The following is a 9,711-nucleotide window of genomic DNA, read 5'->3' as shown; positions in this document are numbered from 1 at the left end:
TTCTTTTTTTAGCTTATTTAATTCACATTTTATTTGTTTCATTTTTTTTTACTTAAAAAAAAAAAGTCTAATCAGTAATCACTCTAGATGGCTTATTATGGTATGTTTGCATTTTTATTTGAACGGTAAATGAATCAATCAGTGAGAGTAATTTCAGGTGCTTTTTTGTTGAATTTAAATCCTTTTGAGGTGAAATCTGTTTTTGGTTGCTTGCTAGTAAATATCAAGTTATGTGGTGGAAATTCAAATTGATGCAGAAGGTGAAAATTGAGAAGAACAGTAAAAAGGTGGTGGTAATGCTATTAAATTTTTTGAAAAAAAGGGTTTATTTTTTTAATTTTCTAAAAGTTTAGGTACCTTTACAGGCAAAATTTGTTGGGGTTGGACCTGCTGGTACTGGTCTGTGTAATGTGCAAGCCATTAGTTTCTCTTTTGTAATTTAGATTTTATTATATTTTTAGAATATATATTTTTTCATATTTAGAATTTGTTTAAAGAGAGAGAGAGAGAGAGAGAGAGAGAGAAAAGGAAAGGGGATGATGGTCCGAGAAAGACTAAAAAAATGGTTGGTGATAGAGAGAGCTGACTTCCGCTTTGTGAGGTTTGATTTGGATTTAGGGGGAAACAAAAACAAAATATAAAGTAGAGAGAAAAACTCTCTTTGAAGAAGGGTCGGTCACCGTCCATCACTCATGCCATAAAGCCTTATTGGTGGGGCTGCTTTTTTTTTTTTTTTTTTTGCTAACTATGTAATGTAACTCTTACTTTCAGTTTGAGGACCCCATTGTTTCTACAACTTTATCACAATTTTGCTACGACTTTGCTATATGGCGACTCGTGAATGATGAAAATAGATCCACATGGACTTATTATTTCATTTTCACCACTTACAAGTCGTCACGTAGCAAAATTGTGATAAAATTATGGAAAAGTTTATGACACTAAACTTATTCTTTTTCTCATTTTCTTTACATTCTTATGTTTAGTGTATTTTGTTTTCAAAAAATTTGACAAATATGATCATATTCCAGCACACCCAATGATACCCTTTCCTTTTAAATGGAATATTCTTTCTTTGGTGATTGGCCAAGTGTTGATAGGCATAAATAATAAGCCATATTAGAGCTCCCACACCAAACCCAACTTTAGCCCATTTAGTAGATGTGGTAAATTTTTTTTTTTTTTTGCAACATTGAACAGTACCGTGGCAAATTTGCCACGGTACGGAAGAGATGTGGTATATTGTTTGTTGTTTGTTTATTGTGTTGATGTGTAGTAAATATTATTTTAATGTGTAGTAAATATTATTTTAATGTATAGAATTGAATTATAAAACATCTGATAAATGGGATGTTGTAAAATGATGTAGTAAAATAATAAAGTAGGCATTTGATGTGGTAAAATGACATAATTTTTGGAACATCTGCTACGGATGCTCTTATGGTATTGTTAGCTAAACTTATTTATTAGTTTTAATGGTTCTACATTAAAACACTGTATTTGAGCAAAAAATTGAACGGTAATACACTGTAGATAGAATCCCAAAAGAGGATTCTCTCACATATAGAATTAGGAATTCATAAAGTCTCAAACTCAAACCTCATTAATCATGAATTAAAGTAATACACTAGATTGAAATTATTTCTTTCTCAAAAAGAAAAAAAAAAAAGATTGAAATTATTTATGACATTTGACAGAAAATGGACGAATGCCACTGACGCCGCCTCCGCCGGCCACTAGAAAGTTGTATTCTTTTTTCTTTTTCTGCAAAAGCTGTATTCTAAAATCATACTTAATTTCAACATTTTGATTGACCAATATAAAGTATCTTTGTCCAATGGCATTTTATATCTTGCAAAGCTGGTCAAGTGGGTAATCAAGTTACAAACCATTTAGAATTAATACGTGGGTTCCAATTTTATTACTTATTTTTAATAATAATTTTAACTATAAATGCATTTTACATATTAGGGTTCTGTTTACATGGGCCTCTCTACTTATAACACTATTTACTCCCTAGGTATTGCAATTAATGATGTTAATGTGCTCCTTCAATCACAAGTTTTTTTATTTTATTTTTATTTTTATTTATTTATTTAAAATTTTTATCTATTTATTTAAAATTTTTATCTAACAAGTTTTGGGATATACTAGTGGCTGTCAAATTGAGTGAAACTGACTTTATTCCACTTTCGAGTAAATGGTTGAATCTTGAGTAAGCTGCGGAGTTATGATAATTATATAAATAGTTAACCATAAACCCCACAAATCTTTTAACTCTTACTACACTTTCTATGGAACAATGAATCAGGTGAAACCAACTTCATTCCACCTTTGAGTAGACAGTTAGATCTCGAGAAGGTTGTGGAGTTATGACAATTATATAAAAAATAATATAAATCCCACAAATCCCTTAACTCTTCCTACACTTTCTACGGAACAAAAAATGAAAAAAAGAAAAAAAAAAGAGAGAGTAAAAATTCTTCTTTTTTCATCATCAATGTCTTTGATCCAAAGGTAAAAAATAATAATATTGGGATGGGATAAGAAATCTAAAGGGCATGGCAAACTTTGTTGATTTTTTTTTTTGAGGAAATAAACTTTGTGGATTGGTTGTCTATTCTTGAGAAAGAAATATGAAATTCAGTGAGTTATTAATATTATCACAAAGGGGTAAATCATGTGAAAGGGGTGGTGCGTGTGTTATGTGGTTTTTTTTTTTTTTTTTTTTTTTTTTTTTTTTTTTTTGTTTAGGTAGTGACACAAATCTAGCAATCAATGGAGAGATAGCAAGAGCGAGAGTGAGGAGGATGAAGAAGAATGAAAGAGAAAAAACACATTGGTGAAAGTGGGGATCTAATGTATGTGTGTGTGTGAGAGAGAGAGAGAGAGAGAGAGAGAGAGAGAGATAATTTATTATATAGATTTCTTCTAGTGATTAGCACATAGCTAACCGTCTCTCTCTCTCTCTTCTAAAAATGACATCGTTTTATGTGGGCTAATAACAGTAAGTTTCCCTAAATTCTTTCTCTCTCTCTCCTTCTCTATCTCTCATCCCATTATATTTTTTTTTCTAAAAATGACATGTTTTGTGTGGGCTAAGGGATGCATTGACATTATTATAATACTTTGTAATGTAAATTACAAGTTTTAAAAATTGAAAATCATATTTAAAAGGGACCTTAAAGTTGACAACTTAAGGTATAAAGTGCATATAAATAAAATTTTATGAAAATATCATCTTTTTTGTGCGTATATATGTTAGAACAAATTATATATTACTGTTCTTTGGATGCACCATAATACCTTAATATCATCTTCACCAAATTACTAACTCCCCTTATAAAGGTTGTTACTTTATCGATTCTTAAAAAAAAAAAAAAAAAGGTGGTTACTTTACCATTTAACTGTGGCAATTACTAATTAGATAAAAAAGAAAAGGGAATAATAATAATCAAATAACTAGTAGTATATTACAAAGAGACATTTTTCAATTCTCATTATATCTTTTTCCTTTCAATATATAAAAGTAAAACTGTACAGTTTTGGGGAACAAGGGGCTGGAGATGCCATGGGACGTGGACGAAGAGATTGGTGGCAGACCAAAGAAATTTTCCTTTGTCAATTAAAATAGATTAGTTCATAAGATGAAATCACATGTCTAACTTTGGGGGAGCCACTTTGGCATGTTTTGCAACCTGTTCTTTCATTTTCCAACTGAAAAAAGAAAACATCATTGGCACTATAAAATTTATGAAGAGGTTTCTTTTCTAAAATTTTATATAATTTTTTTTTCTATTCATAAGACTTAAACCGACATCGTTTGCCCTAGTTATGGAAACTTATTAACACTCTACACACACATGCATGTATGAAATCATTTTTTTTACAAAGGGAAAATGGGATTTTGTTTTCAACATTTACATTCAAGGAGTTTCATTTATTTATTTTTCCCCTAACAAGTCTCAATAAAAAATGATATCAAATGTGGATCTAAAGTTTAAATCTATAGTCTGGGGGTGTTCGCGGTGCAGTGGGGTGCAGTTTTAGGCTATTTTTAGCACCGCATTTTGCGGTGTAGTTTAACCAAAACCATAACCGCACCGCATCTCATTTTTGCGGTCATATGTGTGGTGCAGTGCGATGTGGTGCGGTTTAGAGTTTAGCTAAAACCATAACCGTATCGCACCTTATTTTTGTGGTCACATGTGCAGTGCAATGTATAAGATACGATTTGAAACCAGTATATTTTTCAAATTTTGGGCTTTTCCTGCCTAACCCAAAACTGATTTTTCCCTTTGTTACTTTTGAGTTAGTTTTTCTTTATTTTGGGCTGACTTTCCTAATCAACACTTGTTATAGTTATTAAGCTATATTTATATATATATATATATATATATTTTTTTTTTTTGAAAACTAGGGTTATTAAACTATTAATAATATATTTAATATTTAAAATATAAATATATTAACATATAGAGAGGGTGCAGTGCAGTGCAGTTTTCTTATTATAAAACCACAAACTGCGCTACACCATGCGGTGCGATGCACTGTTACTTACAGCGTGGTGCGGTTATGCCATTTCGTGGGCTGTTTTGGTGTGGTTTTTGCGGTTTGATAAACACCCCTATTACTATATATTTTTAGGGAGAATTACACTTTATCATCCTAAATTATGACCTAAATTACACTTTGCACTCTAAACTTTTCAAATACACATTTTGCATCACAATCTATGACCCTTGTTACACTTTGCACCCTAGCATTAAGTTTGCCGTTAACTTGGATGGAAAAGTATGACATCATGTAAAATGATCCAATTGTCCATCTTCTCAATCCATTACAAACAAAGAAAAAATTGCATTTTACCACCCTAAACTATACTCTTGATTGCATTTTACACCCTATACTTTATATTTTCATCCAAGTTAACGGCAAACTTAATGTTGGGGTGTAAAGTGCAACAAAAGTTATAGTTTAGGATGCAAAATGTGCATTTGAAAAGTTTAGGGTGCAAAATGTAATTTAAGGTAAAATTGCATTTTACCACCCTAAACTATACTCTTGATTACACTTTACACCCTATACTTTATATTTTCATCCAAGTTAACGGCAAACTTAATGTTGGGGTGCAAAGTGTAACAAAAGTTATAGTTTAGGATGCAAAACGTGCATTTTTGAAAAGTTTAGGGTGCAAAATGTAATTTAAGGTATAGTTTAGGATAGTAAAGTGTAATTTTCCTTTTTTTAAGAGGGACAACCTCTAAAAGCAACCTATCAACACCCCATGTCTAGACCAAGAAAGTGGAATTGATTCCATAACTGAACAATATAGAAATATTGTTAAGAACATGTAATTGATTAAAGCCTATATAAATGAAGGGACATAGCTAATTTTGACTAAAAAGACAATAAGAGTTTGTAAACTTTGCCCTTAAAAAAAAAAAAAGGAAAAGTTTGTAAACTAAAAAAAAAAAAAAAAAACATTTTGAACATAGACCATTGTATTCCCCTAACATTTTTTTAACCTCAAATTTCCAATCAATTCTTCTGAACTACATTTTTTAGCAAAATGATTCTAAAAATTCAAGTCAGAAGAAGATGAAAAAACATGGGCATTTTTTTTATTTGGGCAAATCTCCGAGTCTTCGATCCTTTTCCTATTTTGTCCTTTCCACATGTAGCTAACATAGGCGATCGTGCTAGACACCTTTTTGATACTAATCACTATATATTATAATTGATGCTGTAATCAGCTCCTTATTAACAAAGATCACATGCATATTCTACACTTTTGACCTGTCTTTCACGGAATAAGGCATATCCTATTCCTAGGCTTTTATTATTATTATTATTATTATTTATTTCTTCCCAAAGTGATAAAATACAAAGTAGTTCTCTTCCACTTTTATTTTTTGGTAAAATGTTCTCTTCCACTTTTTTCAAATTGTCATCCTCCTCTCATTTCGGGCATTTGTGAAAGGGTGGTATGGCGGCCCCATTTATTAGAAACATAACACATGCACCATACAAGAAAGAGAGAGTTCCTTTGTGACTCTCATTTTGCCTTCCTCTCGAGAATAATGTTATGTTTATAATATTTTTACAATAAGTCAAAGTATTATTGGTAAATAAATAAGTGATGTTAGTATTGTGCTTAAATGAGAATTAATAACAGTTTTTTCACTTAAGATTTGTTGTGAAAATGTTATAAAAACGTTGTAAACGTAATATCTCAATCCTATTTTGTCATTTTGTTTTCTATTTGGTTTTTGAGAAATTGGAAAAAAAGAAGTAAAATTCAATATTGATATTTTTCCCATCTATAGTTCCTAATCAGAAAAGAAATAAAAATAAATTAAAAAGAGAAAAAGCAAATTACAATATGGCATTTGGCAATTTCATGATATAACAATTCTTTGCGAGCTTAACTTACCCTTTTTTTTGGGGCATGGACCGACCCTTGTAGTGTAGGCACTAATTTCTCAATGTGATTTTGACCCAACAACACAGCTTTCTGACCAACCCTTGAGGGTTATATATAATTGGACCGTACCAAACAACAGATCCATGACACCATTGGGCCGATCTCCAGATTACGAATATCACTCACTCATAGTTTATTTTTTTAGTGTGCCATATCAACAATTTGTTAGACACGAAAGCAAATTCAATGAGTGTGATTAAGATTATGGTAAGAATAGCATTGAAATTATGTCAAAAAATTTGGGACTAATTTTTTTTTAATTTATTAATTTTTTTATATATTTTATTTTATAGGAATTTGAGACTAAGCTGATACAAAATAATGTTTAAGAGCATTCACATTAGCTTGCACAAATTTTTTTTTTGTATATTTTAGCATAAAAACCTACATCACTAATTTTACACTAATCACTTTTCAAAAATACTCACATTATTATCTATTTTACATTAATTTCATTAAAATATTATTTTTTTATCAAGTTTTTATTAATCTCTCAAATCATATCTCTCTCTCTCTCACACATCAAAAAATAGATTTGCATTTAAATAGTAAAAACATATATTTACATAGTTATTATAGTAACAGTCCAAATTTACATAAATATATGTGGTTACTGTAGTAACAATTCAAATTTACACAAGTTTACATAAATTGATGTTGATGATTTTTAGAGTTGGATGTGCAAACTTGATCCCTTATGCTATTTATACATTTGCTAATGAGTATTCTAAGGATCGAAATAGAGTTACCCCATATTTATAGGGACCTAATGTTATTTTTTGCTTTCTTGTTTTAAGGAATGATTTCTATAGCTCATATGCTAGACTCTCACCAGTTACCACAAACAATTAAGTTCTCCTTCCGTTAAAACGGAAAATCCACTTGGACATGAGTATGTGATCACATTATTTTCTGCCTTTTTGTTTATGTATATCATTTATTTATTTTTTGTCTAATGATATTTTTGGCACTTAAAATTTGGAGTTGTTTTCATTTTAACCTTTTACGTTTTAAATTTTCATTTTGACCCTTTATGTTTAATTTTATTTTCATATTGACCATATTGTCTATTTTCATTAGTAACTTACCATTAAGTACCCTTCATGTTTAACTATTCCATAAAAATACCAGTTCCAATTTGTGAGAGAATGTAGGAATTTCATTGTCATAGATAGAAAAACATATTATAGATAGTTGGATTACTAACAAAAATGAGTGAAAAGACCAATTTGAAAATGAAATTAAACATGAAGGCCTAAAATTTAATGGTAGGTATGGTATGGTTTATTTTGGTGAGGTTATAAGATTTTAAGTCATATGTACAAAAAAAAAGGTTTAAAAAATGAACTTTTTTTTTTCTTTTTAGAAATGCATACACACACACGTGCGCAACACATACAAAGAAGAAAGAATGTAATTTTAACACAAAGATAAAGTACAGTCATCATCAAAAGCACGCTATATGTTAAATTTTTTAAAGCCATTTGGTGCTTAATGTAATTAATAGTTTGGCTTACGTTACAAATTCTACTCTCTAAAATTCTATTTACTCTTGTAACTTCAATTTCATTCAATTCAATTATCAAAATTTCAATTTTATTCAATTCAATACTCCCATTAAGTGTTCAAAACTATATAGTTTTGGGTATTTTTTAATAAATTTTTCCTTCACTTAAAAAATCCATAAAATTAATAAAAAATAATTTTTTGGAAAAAATGAAAAAATTAATTATTGAATTCGGAGAAAAACACAAAGAAAAGAGAAAAATATCTCCAACCAAAAAAAAAAATCCAAATCTATTCTAGTATCTATCACATATTCCACTAAAATTTCCTACAATTACTTGTAGACTTTGGATGGTAATCATGTTCATCTAGTGCAAGCAGGTTCTTTAAATAAGGTATGAGACATTGCAGACTCAATTACTCTAACAAGCTCTTATATGACAAAGTTCACAATAACACAAACCCCTTATTATTCACAATAACACAAACCCCTCCTTGATCATTCAGAGGAGAAATCGAGTTTAATTGTGTTTGCGATTGGAGATGGAGGGGGTTAGTTTCAACCCTAAGCCATGAAACAATTTAGGGAAAGAGCCCATTGCAATTGATATATTATCTTCACTTTGTCTTAACATCTCTCTCTTATTCTTGGTTTGTTTTTATTTTTTGGAGTTTGTGTGTTTGTGATTGTGAAGTAACTGAGGTGAGAGGAGAAATCAAGTAACAAAAAATCAATTTTTTTTTTTAATCTTCTGATTATTATTATTATTTTAATTAAAAAACCCGTAATTTTGTGTCAAATGTTACATTGATGACCATTTGATCTCTTTAATTTTGCCTATAAGTAGGTCCCTCACCTCATTCAAGAGAGAGGTAGAATGAGAGAAGGTGAAGGATAGTAAGTATGGAACTATGTGCCCACTTCTCCCATGTATTACTCATGCCCTGGGCTACTCTCAGGGGGGTTACTGGTTCTTTGCTTGGGCTACTAAGGTGGTTGCCATACCTCTAAGGCGAATGGACGCAGACCTTGCCTTTGGAAGTTTGGTGATTACCATGCCATCACACCTCCATCAAAACAAAGTCAATCAAAAAATCATTGATAAAAAAATAATTTTTTTTGATAAAAAAAAAAATAAAGGCAATCAATTTCATATATATTAAGTAATAAATATCATTTCTATTTTATGCCTTAACATATAAAATTGACCATAAGAGAAATATATAAATAAAAAATGTTGTACTTGGTGTACAAAGTTCCCATTTTTGTAAAGTTTGGGAGAGATCATGGTAGGTAGCCTTACCTTAATTTATTTTTGGAGAGGCTGATTTTCATACTTGAACCTACAATCTATTGCTTTTGGTGAAAGACACTTGCCATCACACTAAGACCCGACCTCTAAGAGAAATATAATAATAAAAATACTAAGCACATTAAAAAATAAAAATAAAAAACTTTAATTTTGTTTATGGATGAAAAAGTATAGCATATCCCAATCTTTTAACTATAAAAATCATAGCATCTTTTCTACTGATAGAAAAAAAAAAAAAAAAAATCATGCATTCTTGTATCTCTATCCAGATCTTTAAATACAAACAGGAATGAACCTAGGATTTTAAGTTAGGGGGGCTAGAGTGTAAACAAAATTTTTTTTTGGTTACTAAGTAGTTGATTTTCCCATGATCTACAAATCAAATAAGAATTACATATAATATCT

This window comes from Quercus lobata, chromosome 11 (assembly GCF_001633185.2).
Source record: "Quercus lobata isolate SW786 chromosome 11, ValleyOak3.0 Primary Assembly, whole genome shotgun sequence".
In the NCBI taxonomy this organism is placed as follows: Eukaryota; Viridiplantae; Streptophyta; class Magnoliopsida; order Fagales; family Fagaceae; genus Quercus; species Quercus lobata.
The sequence above is the reverse complement of the archived record's forward strand: the minus strand, read 5'-3'. Positions refer to the sequence as shown.